The following is a 16,799-nucleotide window of genomic DNA, read 5'->3' as shown; positions in this document are numbered from 1 at the left end:
CTCCAACCCGGGGAAGTTCTTAAACTTTGCAACCTCTACCAGCCTCCTCCGATATCCCTGGGCGTCCCCGACCCACTTTTCTACATCCCCAACACGCGCCACCCTAGCTGGCAACAGTACCTGAACGCGCAGACTCCACGTCCCTTTCATTGCCTCCCCGAGGGCTCTGGCACATCGGTGCTATGACGGTCTCTGACTTGCATTTGCTCCTTTCAGTCTCCGCTACGACCAGAGCACCACCTCCACCACGCTTAGAGGGTCCCTGGGCGATCCCCTCCTTGGCCTGGTGCAGTGCTTGGCACCGCGCGCTCTCCCCGAGGCAACAGTTCCTTCTCACTTCTTCCAAGTCCTGCGCCCTTTCTTTGCTTCTCTCTGGCACCGGTTTTCCAGCGCTCCCCAGACTGACTCACACCCGCTACCTCCCCAGGTCTGTCTTGGAAGCCCCCGCGCCACTTTCAGTAGCCAAACGGGTGCTGCTCCTTTTACTGTGTCTGCCCCGGCACGTTGCAGCTCCTCTCGCATTTGCGCCACTCGGAGCCTGAACCGGCCTTTTTCCAGGCGCCACTCCACTACCCTGTCCTGCGCCCTGGGCGCTCCGCGGGAAGCACCCGGGCCTCCACATCCCGAGGAGCTCCGCGCGCCCTGGGTGCAGCGGACTCCCGAGCTGCGAGCCTCTCGTGCGGCTGGTGCCTCTAGTCCGCCCCCTTCAACCTTCGTAGAAACTCCCGCGCGAACCCCACCAGGAGGGCGGCGAGCGCCTTATTGACTGGAGCAGCTGGCCGGCGGGTGGCGGCGGGGTAAGGTTCGGACCGGCACTGTCCCGGGACAACCCTGGCAGTGGCGCTCCCTCCCCCACCGGCCCACCGCGGGGCCACGGAACGCCCCGCCACAGACCTGATTTCGAGGCGTGAAAGTTGCAGGCAACCCAGTGCCTCCTCCGCCCACCACGTCCGCCCACGCTTGCGCCCTGTTCACCTCGCTGGCACCCACAGAGACTCCATTTGCACCCGCAGGTGGCCCGTGCCCAACACCGGGTTTGTAGGCTGTCTGCACCAACATTCAAGTGCACGGTCTCAGCTGCGTGGGTTCAAATTCCAGGCCCACCGCTTGCTAGATGTATTAAATCCGGGATTCACCGCATCCCTCTGAACCTTGGTTCTCTTGATCAGACGGGAATAAGCATAGCCTGCGGTTGCTGTGAGCATTCATGAGATCCTTGTAAAGTGCTTGGAACCGTACCTGGCATGGAATCTTTTTTAAATGTCACTTCATGAGACCCCATTCCTGTTTAAAAATCAACCCCCCCCCCCATGACACACACACACACACTATTCTCCCTTCCCTATTGCTTTTAGTTCAAAGCACTTCTTTCCATCTTTTATTTTATTTATTAATATGTTCACTGTGTCCCCTCATTAGAATATAAGTTCTATGAGGGCAAAGGTATTTGTTGGTCTTCTTTGTGACTGTTTCTTCCGGACTCAGAAAAGCTTCTGGCACGTGGTAGAAGTTCACTAAATATTATGAAAGGCAGGTATGCAGGAGGGAAGGGTGTTAATGGATCCTCATGTCTACTCTGCCTCTGTTCCCCCCCCCATACTGGAGCCCCAGAAGCCAGAAGCCATTATCGGGTTCCTCAGGACCAGTCAGCCAACTTCCTTCCTTCCTTCCGCTCCCCCAAAATTTACCCTCCGGTTTTATGCAGACAGGGGCTGGAAAAGATGTAGCAGCCAAATTCTCTAGGTGGCAGCAGACTGGCTGGCTGGCATTGGTGTTCACACCCCATCCGGTTTATTAATGAAGCAGCCAATTTGCCCCTTTCCGGATGCCACTTAGAATTTGCCTAGGAAGGTTTCCTGTCATTGGCCCAAAATAAGCTAACACCCCAGCTGGTAGCAAGAAGTTGGATACGGTTGATACTTGGCATGCGCTGGGGGATGAAGTTGGCTTGCACTTTGAATAGAAACCCCTCTTTCTAACCCCTCATCTCCATTCTCTCTCCACCCCTACCCTCCATCTTTTTCAAACTTTCTGTTGCAAAAGATCATTCTACTGCCAGAACACAGGCCCTGGAGATAGAGTCTGACTGTGGGAAACCTTCATACCTTTTGAAAAATCTTGGTTCCTTCTCTTATAGAATGGGAATGTGGACATTGTTTTACACTGAGCACAACTGTTGTAAAGATAAAGTATGCCAAGCCTCCAGCACTGTGCTGAGAGTAGCAATAACTGTCAGACAGATGGGTAGATTTGGAATCTGGAGACATCATATGTCACATATGAAAACAAGCAGAACATCAAACAAGCAGGAACTAAATTCTAAGCACCCTCCCTATTGGGAAGTACTCCCCCATTGAAATAGTACAGATCTGGGCTTGATTCATTGCTATAAAGATTCCAAAGTTGTTGTTGTTGTTTGGGGGATTTTTGGTGTGGCTTTTTGTTGTTGTTGTTGTTGTTTTTGGTACTGGGAATTGCACCCAGGCTTACTTTACCGTTGACCTACATTCCCCGTTCTTTTTACTTATTTATTTATTTTTATTTTGAGACCAGGTGTTGCTAAGTTGCTAAGGTTGACCTCGAACTTTTGATCCTCCTGCCTCAGCCTCCTGGGATGCTGGGATTGCAGGCATGTGCCATCATGACTGGTTAAAGATTTCAAAATCTAAAGGACAAAGAAGAGGAAGGATGTTCAGCGGGGAGGTGACTGCCCATTTTCTGTTGCTAAGAACAAAATACCGCAGAGTAGGTCATTTATCTGTTTAAAAGAGAAAGGTCATTATGGTTTGGATCAGAAATATCCCCCAAAGCTTTCTGTGTTAAAGGCTGGGTCCCCAGTGCAGCAGTGTTCAGAGGTGGGAAGTGATTGGATCAATCCAATCACTTAATCAATTAATGGATTAATGATTTGAATGGACTATTGGGAGCTGAGGGAAATTGTAGGAGGTAGGACCCAGTTGTAGGAAGCAGGTCACTGAGGACATACCCTGAAGGGTACTTCTTGTGCTCGCTCTCTCTCTCTCTCTCTCTCTCTCTCTCTCTCTCTCTCTCTCCCTCTCTCTCTCCCTATTTCTTCTTCCGGGCTGCTATGAGCTGAGCAGCTTCCCTCGGCCACACCCTCCTGCCATGATGTTCTGCCTCACCTCAGGCCCGAGCAGCCTAACCAGGGACTGAAACCTCTACAACTGAGAGCCAGATAAATCTTCCGTGCTCTGAATAATTTTTCTCAGTTATTCGTCACAGTGACCAAAAGCTAACACAGAAGTTTTATTTGGTCCAAAGTCAGAGGGTCACATCTAGTGATGAGTTTGCTGGCAGAGTCCTGAGGCAACACAGGGTAGCACATGACCAGAGACTGGCAGCACCTAGAGACCTAGGTGACCTGTCTTTACAACAGATCCATTCTCCAGATAGCTCACTTGCTCACTAACCCAATAATCCATTCATCAGAGAACTGGATTAATCCATTCATCACATGACTGGATTAATCCATTCGTGAGGATGGAACCATAATCACCTCTTAGAGATCCCACCTGGTCCAACCTCTTCATATCTCATAATGAGGACTGAGTTTCAGCATGAGTTTTGGAGGGGCACACATTTCCTGATCACAGCAGTGGCCATTCAGTCCTGCTGGGTAGACACTTTCCCTGAGGTGTTCTGTGGCGTTCCGTCCTGGCTCTTTTCAAATCTCCCTTATCTGTAATCCATGACAAGTTCAGGTGCAGCAATGGTGTGGCTGGGGCTGCACCGTTTCCTTCAAAGGCATTTGGAGATGTGGGGGAGCACCCGTGGTGGTATCTTTGATTTGAGACACCTGGCATTTGATGCACAGAGCTGAAGGGTCAATACCCTGCAATGCTAGGAATTGAAGAACTGATGCGCCCCAAATACCAGTGGCACCCTAATTAAGACACCCTAAGAGAATACAAACTGATATAAACGTGGATGTGTGAAATATATGAGAAGGCTCAAGATAACTAGTTCCCAGAATGGGAAGTCCCCAAACCATCAATACCTCAATTTATTTCTTAAACCAAGCCTGAGGAGGCTTCAATAAAATTACGAAGTTGGAGGAGGCAATGGACTATAAAACTGCATTGAAAAATACACCCTGGAGATGAGTGTTCTTCAAGATGTAGGCGTCTGTGTTCTTTCTGCCGCCCGATGTGCAGCCAGAGAGTCCTGGGCATTATGATGCAGCAGATCACAGATGAGTCCCCAGATGGCACATCTTGTTGTGTTGGAACCTTGGTGGGTCTAGTATTGCCTGTGGCAGGAACACAGAAGCCTTTGTTCATCTGTTTGGTGCTATTGTTTGTTTTTTTTGTATTTGGGGTTGGTTGGTTGGTTGGTTGGTTGGTTACCAGGGATTGAAACCAGGAGCATTTTACCACTAAGCTACATCCCCAGCCCTTTTTATTTATTTATTTATTTATTTTTATTTCAAGACAGGGTCTCGCTAAGTTGCTTAGGACCTCGCTAAGTTGCTGAGTCTGGCCTCAAACTTGCGGTCCTCCTGCCTTGGCCTCCCAAGTCGCTGTGATTATAGGCCTGCCACACTGCACCTAGCTCCTCTGTGTATTGAAAGTTTACTTATTGAAAGTACATTTAACTTGTACTCAACATGAGGAACATATATCTCAAGAGCACCACGCCCAACCCCAGACTGAGCTACGGCTGGCCCATAGTGCATCTGCCTGTGAATTTCAATATGGCGTACTTCCTCCACGCAGACATAGCCCTGGGCCAGGGCACAGTCTGGTAAGTGGAGCAGAGGCTGGCTTTCAGACTTCATTCATCATGCTCCCCACCATCCTCAGTTATCTGTTTATTCCATCTGCAAAGAACAAATGAAATACTTGTTCATTTGACAAATATTTATTGAGCACCTATTTTGTGCCAGGTTATATTTCTGGCTCTAGTATTCCTGGTTCTTTTCTTCTTTCTTGAGCAGGACTTTGTTACAATGCCCTGGCTGATCTCAAACTACTGGGTTCAAACTATTCCCCTGCCTCAGTTTTCCAGATAGCTGGGTATACAAGCCTATGCCACTGTGCCTAGCCATGTTTATTCCTTTACTTCTATCGAGTGGTAAACAAGACTAGCAAGGTCTCTGCTCTTCTAGATCTGGAAGAAGTGAGGTCCCCGACAAGTTCAAGAATGCTGGCAAATTTAGGGTGAGCTCACCACTTATTGGTTTTGTAGCTGGAATTTGGTACCTGATTCAGAAGACTGTAAAGAGGTCTTAATTCTCAATGACATCCTTAAACAATCATGTGTACAACTGAACCGATCCACCACTCTAACCATGGACACAGGATGTTCAGTGCCTTTTGATTGGGTGCTTTCCGAGTCTTCTCTCATCAGAATCTCTTCTCCCTTATTTCTACAGAAATTTTCTGGAGACCACACATTGGAGTTCAAATTCATTTCTGCTATTGGCCATGTCTGTGGTTCCACGCAACGTGTCTCAGACTTTATGAAGCTTGGTTTTTCCATCCTGTAAGATAGGGGTTGTGATAGGACTTATTGAAGTGCAGTTGTGGAAATTAAAGCATAAAAGACCAAAGTTTTCAACTCTCTACCTAGAATACAACTAGAACTCAAAAAGTATTGATGATGGTGATGATGATGATGATGGTGGTTATTATGATGGTGATGGAGGTGGTGATGATGAGGGTGATGGTGGTGGTGATAGTGGTGGTGGTGGTGATGGTGGTGGTGGTGGTGGTGGTGGTGATGGTGGTGGTGGTGATGGTGATGGTGGTGGTGGTGGTGATGGTGGTGATGGTGGTGGTGGTGGTGATGGTGGTGGTGGTGGTGGTGATGGTGGTGGTGGTGGTGGTGATGGTGGTGATGATGGTGGTGGTGGTGGTGGTGGTGATGGTGATGGTGGTGATGGTGGTGATGGTGGTGGTGGTGGTGGTGATGGTGGTGGTGGTGGTGGTGATGGTGGTGATGATGGTGGTGGTGGTGGTGGTGGTGATGGTGATGGTGGTGATGGTGGTGGTGGTGATGGTGATGGTGATGATGGTGATGGTGGTGGTGGTGATGGTGATGGTGATGATGGTGATGGTGGTGATGATGGTGGTGGTGGTGGTGGTGGTGGTGATGGTGGTGGTGGTGGTGATGGTGGTGATGGTGGTGGTGGTGATGGTGATGATGGTGGTGGTGATGGTGATGATGGTGATGGTGGTGATGATGGTGGTGGTGGTGGTGGTGGTGGTGGTGATGATGGTGATGGTGGTGATGATGGTGATGATGGTGGTGGTGGTGGTGATGGTGGTGGTGGTGGTGATGGTGGTGATGGTGGTGATGGTGGTGATGATGGTGGTGGTGGTGGTGGTGGTGATGGTGGTGATGGTGATGATGGTGGTGGTGGTGGTGATGGTGGTGGTGGTGGTGATGGTGGTGATGGTGATGATGGTGGTGATGATGGTGGTGGTGGTGGTGGTGGTGATGGTGGTGATGGTGATGGTGGTGATGATGGTGATGATGGTGATGGTGATGGTGATGATGGTGATGGTGGTGATGATGGTGATAGTGGTGATGGTGGTGGTGATGGTGGTGATGGTGATGATGATGGTGGTGGTGGTGATGGTGGTGATGATGGTGGTGATGGTGGTGGTGGTGGTGGTGGTGAGTGTATATTCTAGAAATTCAAGACATTACCTTTTCTGGGAGTAGTTTTCTATTATAGTGACTAAAATATTTGATAAAAAATAAAAAGCATGACCATGTCACTGGAATAAATACCTGTTGTAGCCTAAAGGTAAATATTAGTGGTAAATTGAAAACACACCCACAGAAACAGGGAGGACTTAGGGTTAAGCATGAAATATTGAAAATAACTTTTTCCTCACTCCCTTCTGATACCATTTTAAATGACAGTAAGTAAATTTAAGAGTGTGTAAATACCTAACGACAAATTAGGTCAGGAGAAGAAATGAGGGAGGTGATAAGATCTTAGAGCCTAGAAAATGGCTGGCTGAGCACTGGCTGACTTTACCAAGTAGATTACACTGAAATCTAAATCCTTCAGAAAGAACAGCCAACAAGAAGAAAGTGGGTTTTCCCCGCAAAACACTAGAAAAGTTCAGAAACTGGAGGTATCAATGAAGATATCACCTAGGACGGCAGGAATGAAAAGATGGGGATGGAGAGGAGGAATCTTTGGGAGTCAGAGATCATCAGAGATCATCTGCCACCCCAAGAAGTAGGCAGTGGCTCCTTACTGACTCCGACAGGAGGTGAGAGAAGAGCTCTCTGGCGAGATTCAGCAGAAAGGTCCTAGACAGTCACAGCCGAGGTAGAGTTGAGGCGCCAGGCTGAAGATAAGATTAATGGAAAGTAGACGTGGTGGGAAAAGGAAGATTCTGCCCACACTTGACTCCATTCTCCTGGCATCCAGATAAGAGATTGGAGAATTTCTCTCCAAGAATGTGACCAGTTCAAAAGAAAAACCTTTAGGAGTCCTCCAGAGAAAGGAAGAAATCCACATCCAGTCCCGTAGGATGCCCAGCACTGGGGAGCGCCATCCTTACCCGCAAGACTTCCAAGCTTCCAGCTTTTCGGTGGCTCCCATTCAAATACAGAGAGACAGCCAGAGACTAGCTAGACACATAATAGATTCTTCTGGAAGAAGAGAACTGTGACTTACAGATGAAGTAGAAGGAAAGAATTCAAGGAATAGAAGACAAATTCAATAATAAATGATTAACATCTTCAGAGGCATAAGAAACCTTGTTGGGTCCACAAGACAAGGACAGGCTGGAAACAAAATAATCTGAGAAGCAAAACAGAGTTCTTAGGAATTAAAGATATAAGGGAGGAATTTTTTTAAAAAATTACTAGAAGCATTGGACGTTAATGTGGAGGGAACGGAAGGAAGTAATGCAAAAAAATCAAAAAGGTGGAAAATACGGAAGCAACCCACATATCCATCAGTAGAGGAGCGAAGAACCAAAATGTGACATATACATACAATGGAATAGTATTAGGTTTTTAAAAGGAAAGAAATTCTAACACATTCTGTGACCCGGATGCACCTTGAAGAGGTCATGTTAAGTAAAGCGCGTCACAAAAGAACAGCTCTTATACGATTCCACAAAGATGAAGCAACTGGAGTGGTCAAATCCAGAGACAGAGGGGGGCATAGGGGTGATCAGAGTCAGGGGAGGCAGAAATGGAGAAAAAAAATTAATGGTTACAGAGTTTCAATTCTGAAAAGATGGAGATGGATAGCCATGATGACTATAGAGAAATGTGAATGTAGTTAACGTCATTGAACTGTATACTTAAAACCATTTAAATGATAGATTTTTTACATTTATGTGTATTTTACCACAATGAAAAATAGAGGAAGGAAATAGTCCCTAGCCAGGCACGGTGGCACACGCCTGTCAGTCCAGCCGATCCGGAGGCTGAGGCAGGAGGATCACGCGTTCAAGGCCAGCCTCAGCAACAGTGAGGTGCTAAGCAACTCAGTGAGACCCTAGCTCTAAATAAAATACAAAATAGAGTTGGGGATGTGACTCAGTGGTCGAGTGCCCCTGGGTTCCATCCCTGGTATGCCCCAGCAAAAAAAAGAAAGAAAGAAAAAAGAAATAGTCCCCTGAAAAGATAGAAATCACCAAGAAAATATATTTAAAATTTGAGAATAATACCCAGAAATAGAACATTCCAAGGAAGTTTCAGGAAAATAAAATAAAATAAAATGGAAGAGAGGAAATTATCAAATAAATAACATGAGAAAAATTCCTACATGCATTTCCAGATTAAAAGGATCTGGATGAAACAAGACACATACCAAGGCACACGATGGTGAAATTTCAGGTTCTTAAGGATAAAATTTCTCCTCACAGAGGGATTCATCATGCCTTCAGAATTCTTACCCACAAGGCTAAAAGCTAGACAACAGTGAAAAAATGGCTTCAAAATCCCATCCAAACAGTTCAAAGGCAAAAAATAAAGGCATTTCCAAACATTGAAGATGTCAAAAAAAAAAAAAAAAAAAATGCCTTCCATGCATCTTTTCTGAGGAAGTCATGGGAACCCTGAGGATGGATTTCCCCCAACAGGGGGGTGAATCAAGAAAGAGGAAGACGTGGGATCCAGGAAAAGCACCCAACACAGAAGAGAAGCAAAGTTAGTACTCCTCAAAACGAGGCCGTCCTCTCATGAACCCCCAGAAGACGCAGCTGATGATGGATGGTTGGTGGGAAGCCAATGTAGCGATCCGTCATCGGGTCATGGGCGGCCAGGGGAAGCCACAGACCTGCCTGAACCTGACCACACCTGCCCTGGAAGATAAAATGTGTGGTCAGGAAGCGAATCGATGCCCACAGGACAGAAGACAAACCAAACTGGGGGTTCTTTCTGACCCCGACTCTACCAGGGACAGCTCGTCCATCAAAACTATGTTTCAGGAGAACTTCCAGAAGGACTACAGGGGAGATTTCCCTTTTTCCAGTGACCTGGGACAAACTTGGAAATATCAGATCTTGGTCCAGACACTCACTTGACAGGGCTGAGTGCCATCTGTAAGTCAGAGGTCTGAATGCTGAATGCTGTGTTAGGTCTCTCCGAGTGACTTCTCCCAACCCTCTCTGGTTCCATGGGATTGTCACCTAAGAAGTGGGGTATTAAGATTATGGATCCTTGTGATTTATTTCTTATGACTCTCTCTGCTCAAACCCTGAAGGGCATTCAATGGTTCCAGATGATCAAGACCTTGTCTGAGTGTGTCACCCTTTCAAAGCTCCCTTCCAGGAACCCACAGATTTCATAGATCTGCATGTCGCCCAAGTGGCCCCTGACTCTGGCTACTTTCCTGAGGGCGGCCATGCACATTTGGTATTTGGGAATCTAGACTTTAAATTGTGGTAGGACCCATCTGTGTGTTCCTATCAAAGAATTTACATTTTAAATCCCATTCAGATTTACTGATGAGATGCTACAATGGCTGGATTTACCATAGCACACAATGGGGGGATATATATAAAATAAAATAAATAAAATAAAATAAAATAAAATAAAATAAATAGCAGGCTGGCCATTAATGGGTGGTTGTTGGAGCCAGGTTAGAGAAACATGGAAATTCACTGAATTACCCTGTTGATTTTTTAATACTTTTGATATTCACCATAATAAAAGGAAAAGAATTGGAGGGAAGGAGAGATGAATGATTCCAGACAAAACCTCTCTTCCAAAGCCAGTAAAGACTCCCCAGACAGGTGGCAAAAAAAAATAATAATAATAATTAATTAATAACAAAACAGATATGTAACCAAAATAGCTTAAGTAACTATTAAATCGGCTAACCCGACAGGACATGGTGGAGGTGGAGTTTGTCATTAACTAATAAGAAAATTAGTTCTGACTTAGAATGCGTGCAATTCCTCGATGACTTTGGAGGATACCTTCGGATAATCACCCAGGGGAGGCCAGGTAGGATTCACATTCTAGAACAATGCGTCTCAAGCTGCAATCACCTGTGGCTCTCCTTAAGATACAGACTCACTCCTTTTTCAGGCTAAGTTGGAAAATCACTCTCCTCTTTCTTAGTGACCCTCTCTGTCGCCCATTCAACGGGGACCTCACTGGCCTCTGAACAGCTTTCTCTTGGACTATTTGACTTCTTTGCACGGATCTGTATATGTAAGTCCCGTGAGGTTGCAATGTTAGTTCCAGCAACTAGCACAATTCCAAGCACACGGTCAGCAGGTAATGAAAGTACGATGAGTGAGTAAATGAATAAGTGAATGAGTGAGTGAATGAGTGAATGATGAATGAGTGAGTGAATGAGTGAATGAGTGAGTGAATGAGTGAATGAATGAGTGAATGAGTGAATGAGTGAGTGAATGAGTGAGTGAATGAGTGAGTGAATGAGTGAATGAGTGAATGAATGAATGGATGAGTGAATGAATGAATAAATGAGCGAATGAGTGAGTGAATGAGTGAATGAATGAATGAATGAATGAGTGAATGAATGAACGAGTGAATACTTCTAGGCCTAAATCTGCTCCTACTTTTTACCTCTACTGATCCCTTCCCTTCTCCAGTAATAGCCTACATTTCTGCCAATACCTTTTTTGCAAAAAAAAAATATATCCAGGAGACCCAGGGAAATGCTGTGGGTCACGGAGAGATTGACCAAGGCTCAGCTCCCTAGGATAATTTTCCTGGCTGGTCTGGAGCTCACAGAGATCCGCACGCTGTGGACTAACAAGTACCCATTTGGAAATCAGTCTTTATTCCCCACCTGCTAGGTCAAGACATGCTACTTGTCCATTTGAAGCCCCTTATCCAGAAAAGTGATGCCTTTGGCATGGAAGCTGAAAATGCCTGCCAGCCTCCAGGTCAGGAAGGTCAAGAGCAGTGAGTGCTTCTCAGACGGCTGGTCCTGCCCCATGTTTACACATCTTCCCACGGGGCGGGGGCCGGAGGAGGAGGACATTGAGCTGTCCCATGCTAAGTTAAGCATCCCTTTCCCTTGGAGCTTCCTGGAGACTTTGGCCAATAGTTGTGCCTTGTGGCTCTTCAGCAATACACTGAGCGTTTAGGAAGCAGATTGCTGGGAATCCTTTGATCATCAGACTAAGACGCTGCAGATGCCGCACCCGTCGGGAAATACTGTTCTTAGAGACTTCGAGGTTTTCACTGGAGCCAGTTGAGCCCTTGCTGATGTGGGACTGTGGGAGGGTGCTCCATCCCCAGCACTCTGCCTCTGTGGACCCACCTTAAAGTAACACAAAGGTGTCCTTAATGGATCTCCCTAGCCAAGCTTTTGCTGATGTTCTTCCTCCCTCATTTATTCCCTCTCTCCCTCTCCCTCTCTCTCTCTCTCTCTCTCTCTCTCCTACAGATGAAATTCAAGACCTTGTCTCTGTGTTTCCTTTACCTTTATATCACATCTTCTATCCATCCAGCTGAAGAAAACCACCTACCTAACTCCCTCCTTGGATAATTTTCTTTGTTCTTTGTTCTGGATATTTCTCTCTCTTTTTTTTTTTTTTTTTTTTTTTTTCTTAGATGTTAATGGACCTTTACTTTACTTGTTTTTTTCTATGTAGTGCTGAGAATCGAACCCAGTGCCTCCCACGTGCTAGGCAAGTGCTCTACCACTGAGCCCCAACCCCAGCCCTGTTCTGGATCGTTCTTACGGAAGTGGTATATCGCTGTTGCGGTGGTTGGTTCCTTTACATGAGGCCTTAAAGGTCTTCCATATTGACACAGTTTTCACTTGTGCCTCACAAAATCCCAGCAAGGTTTGCAAGAAAGCTGCTCTCCCCATTTCCCCATGAGAAAACAGAGACTCAGGCAGGTGACATCAATGGACAAAATCAAACCCCACAGTCCTCGCCCCCCGAAGTTTACCATCGAGTTGCTTGAAGCAATATAAAGGGCTGGTTGGCACTTGTCTTTTGATGGGGACGTGGCTTTGATGTTCTGAAAGCTTTCTCTTGTAATCGACTCACCCCATCAATAAAGGAGCCTCATATAATACAGTCGATCAAGCCTGACAGAATTCCTGCCTCACTCTTGGCCTTTTGATAGACAAGCAAGGGATGAATCTCACTTGTCCTTGAAGATATTTATGGAGCAGACAAAGAGTAAAGACCCAAGGAGGAGACAGACGATCATGAATGAGTTAATGGAGATCGACAGGAATGCACTTGCCCAAGTCTCAGAATTCCCAGAAATACCTGTAGGCACAGAAACGCAGGAGCAAGCAAAATCTAAACGAGAAATTCTAAAGTCATCTGAAAACTCAGGGTGTATTACTAAAAATATGCACTAAGTGCCCACGTGCATCAAGCTCCTGGGAGGGGAGACTTTAGACTCTAAAACAGCACAGCTCTATATAAAGAGACTTCTTCAACCTGGACAGGAAGACCTCAGGCTGTCCTCAGGCATTGAGGGCCTTCTACAGGTTATGAGTGGTAGCAGGAGTGGGGAGGGGCAGAGAGAAAGAGACAAATGCAGAGACAAAGAGACAGAGAGAGACAGTGAAACAGAGACAGACCAAGAGAGATTGATAAACAGATTCCACGTCCTTCCTACTGGCCAAATATGTCCCGGAAATGAAAAGGTAAAGAAGATGAACCCTCGTGGCTTTGAAAGAGAGAAGGGGTGGTTTGAATAAAAGGAACGTGTTCTGAAATTAGGGTTTCAGAATGGGCACCTAAAAGGTCAGAATATTGGTCTAGTCACAGAGCCAAAAATATATATATATATATTTTTTTTTTTTAATTTTTTGAAGTACCACAGAAACAAACTTTAGGGCATATGTAAGATTTTTGTATAAATAAAGCTTCATCAAGAGGTTAAAATTGAAAAACATTAATGAAATGGAAAGTCAGATTATTACATACTAAATACTCTTCCCAGCAGTGGTTATAAAGTAAATTATAAAATGTGTTAACCTGAAAACACACAAAACTGCTTAATTGATATTTTTATAGTCATTGTTATAAACAGGAAAAGTTTGAGATTGATATAAATATTGATTCCAACATAGAAGATCGACTAAATAAAATATAATGTATTCCGTATGTAACATGGGATATTAGGTAACTGCTAGAATCATGCCTTAGAAGAATTCTCATGATTTAAGGACATGCTTAAAGAAAGTCCCACACCTTTTATCGATTAAAAATCTCCACATAGCCAAGTGTGCATGCCTGTAACCCAGGGATTCAGGAGGCCGAGGTAGAAGGATTACAAATTTGAGGCCAGCCTCAACTACTTAGCGAGGCCCTGAGCAACTCAGCAAGACCCTGTCTCTAAATAAAATACAAACAGGGCTGGGGTTGTGGCTCAGTGGTAGAGCACTTGCCTGGCATGTGTGGGGCACCGGGTTTGATTCTTGGCAACCACATATAAATAAAAAAATAAAGGTCCATTTTTTAAATAAACAATTTTTAAAAAGGGGGAGGGGGTGCTGGGAATGTAGCTCGGCAGTAGAGTATCCCTGGGTTTCATTCCCAGTAAAAAAAAAGTATCTACATGGGAAGTGGGAGACGGGCCAGTGGCCAAGAGAAGAGGTTCCACTTTCTAAAGAGTTGACTGAAAGGCCCAGAAGCCAGCTGGGAATGCTGGGTAGCAGACAGGGCATGGGGAAGGGACCACTCAGGGCCCTCACAACACTCGACCTGAAGCCCCTCCTGGGAGGGGAAACTGGGCCGTCTTGCAATTTAAGTGAGAAAGCGAGGCGACCCCAAGGGGATGTCAAGACCTCGAAAGGAAAGCTCCCCCCCAGCCTTGGGCATGCGCAGTAGCCCGAGGGACTGACCTTGGTTAACCTATCATTAGCCTGTGGTTTGCTCCCACGCTGCGCATTTTCAGAGGTGGGGTGGGAGGGAGAGGGAAGAAACTTGGACCTGGGTAGAAGAAAAAGTAATTGTAGGAAATTCAGCTGTCAGTCAAGGTGTCAATCAACCCCAGATCCACCGCGAGTGGAAGGGAAAGAATTGGAGCACCATCCAATCAAAAGGAGCGCTTCATTGTGTAGACAGGGCCTTGAACGCCTTCACAGCTTGGCTGACTCTGCTCTTCCAGAGCATTCTCTTGCTACGTCCAAAGTGTAACTTTCAAGTAAACCTTTGCCTTGCCTGCCAACCTTTTGCTCTTGCACAATTCTTTGCCCAGGGTGGAGAACCTGGACCTGGACCCCTGGGCGGCCAGAAACGGGAAGATCTGCAAAGGAACAAGAAGTGCAAAGGTCCTGGGGTAGAAATAAGCTTCTGAACACACATGACGTCATCCATGTCATCCACTTAAAATGAGTTTCTGTCCCCCAGGAAGAAACCCTAGGGTAGGCCATGTAACTGGGAACTGGGTCTTCTGTCATCCAGGGAGCAGCCCCACAAGAGCTCGTAACAGACCTTCCGTCTTGGTCTCAATCCAACCCGCTCCCACAGTTAACGTAATTGCTCTTATGTCAGTCTTCACTCCAAACCGGAATGATTAAGCTGGTCTGGTCTGGTTTGGGCTGGGTCCCAGCTTCCCTGTGAGTTTTAACAGGGGCTCATCAGTCAAAAACAGCTCAGGCTCGCTGGTTCTGGTCCCTCACTGCCAGGTCAGCTCCCTGCAGATCGCCCATCTACCTTTCCAGGGGCTGTTTCTCAGAGCTTCTCACAAAAGTCTAACCCACTGTCCGTAACGCCTGTGTGGACAGGCTGCTCCTTCCAGCGGGGTAACCTCCAGGCACCCCCAGGCTGCTCCTAAGCCCCCTTGGAATTTCCCAGCTCCTTGCTCCCTCAAGGAGCAAGAGCTCTGTCCACTGGCCTCGCTGCTCTAAAACAAACAATGATAACGTCCAGCTCGGGGTTTTTTGTATATTCAAGAGGTTTTGCAACTCTCGCCACAATCTGATTTCAATAAATTTTCACCACTCCAAAAAGAAATGCCCCTGTCATTCAGCAGGCGCTCCCCTGACAGCCACAGATTTACTTCCCAACTCTCTGAATTTCCCTGCTCTGAGTGTTCCGTGTAAATGAAATCAGCCACAGTATGATCTTTCCTGTCTGGCTCTCTTTTTACTTTGCATATTTCAAGGTCAACCTATGTGGTGCTCTATCATACTTCCTCATTTTCCAGGCTAAATAATATTCTATTTTGTGGATAGACCATGGTTTGAACATTGGGTTGTTGAAACGTTCATTGATAGACATTTGGGAGATTGATAATTTCTGCTATGAACTTTATGCACTAGTTTGTTGTTGTTGTTGTTGTTGTTGTTGTTGGGTTTTTTGTTTGTTTGTTTTTGGTAAGATCATGCTTATGATTTTCCCAGGTATAGACCTATGAGTAGAATTCTTGAGTCACAGGTCAAGTCTTCATTGACTTTTTGAGGAACTGTTGGGCTGTTTGCAAAGCAAGCAGCGTTTTACATTCCCACCAGCACTGCGTGGGGGTTCCAGTTTCTCTACATTCTCAATAAGACTTGTTTTCTTTTTCATTTTAACTATCCCAGTGGGTGTGAAGTGGTACCTTTCTAATGTTTTGATTTTTATTTCCCTAATAACTAATGGTGCTAGGCATCTTTTCATGTGCTTATTGGTCATTTTTATATCATCTTCAAAGAAATGTACATTAACCAATTTTCCATTGGGTCATTCTTTATTGTTGATTTATAACAGCTCTTTATATATTCTGGATATGTGGATATGTGATTGATAAACATGTTTTCTCTTTTGTGAATTGTCTGAGCCTGGCTTCTTTCACTAGATCACAAACCTTTCTGAAGAGTTCTTATTATGTGTCAAGAGTTTTTAGTGAAACATCTACTCCCATTTTATCTTGTATCCTTTCTCTCCTTTGGCTCCTAACATGAACACTGGGCTGGGGACAGATTCAATTGCAGACACCATGTCAGTTCCTAATCTGAATGGAGTTCCAACTCCAGAGTTTGAATCCTGGTTCTGCTGCTTATCCAAACTTCTCTGAGCCTAGATTCTCCTGCTCATACATTGGGAATATGAATGCCAACCTGTCCGCATTGTTTCCAGAATTGAATGACATAAGGCTGGGCTCCTTTACCCTCATTATCTCATTTAAACCACACACCAACCATGAGGTAGGTAGACTCATCCCATTTTACAAAGGAGGAAAACCGGATTTCCTTTGAGTTCAGCTATTACCATATTAAAGACCCATTTGTCTGTCTTCTAACATGGTCTGCAATAAAATCGGGCTCAGTGCGATTCACATGCACGTACACTGGTAGGCAGGCTCGGGAGCAGGAGAGTTTCCACTTAGAGGAAAATGTTTAGTAACCTGGCTTAGGAAAC

The 16,799-nt window shown here is 45.7% G+C and overlaps 1 protein-coding gene and 1 long non-coding RNA gene across 3 annotated transcripts in view; one reads left to right on the top strand and one right to left on the bottom strand.

Moving 5' to 3' along the window:
* The window catches only part of LOC306668542, an 82,102-nt gene extending 81,357 nt beyond the window's left edge, over positions 1–745 (bottom strand). Inside the window, exon 1 of one of the 2 annotated variants that reach the window (XR_013765891.1) lies at positions 116–745. This is a non-coding gene — a long non-coding RNA (uncharacterized lncRNA). The remainder of the gene's footprint in view (positions 1–115) is intronic. The other variant, XR_013765892.1, reaches the window with a different exon arrangement.
* TMEM233 (transmembrane protein 233) overlaps positions 1–16,799 on the top strand; it is a 39,410-nt gene that overhangs the window by 545 nt on the left and 22,066 nt on the right. The window lies entirely within an intron of this gene.

This window comes from Sciurus vulgaris, assembly GCF_902686455.1.
Source record: "Sciurus vulgaris genome assembly, chromosome: 8".
NCBI lineage: Eukaryota > Metazoa > Chordata > Mammalia > Rodentia > Sciuridae > Sciurus > Sciurus vulgaris.
This window is presented reverse-complemented; position numbering and strand designations above follow the sequence as displayed.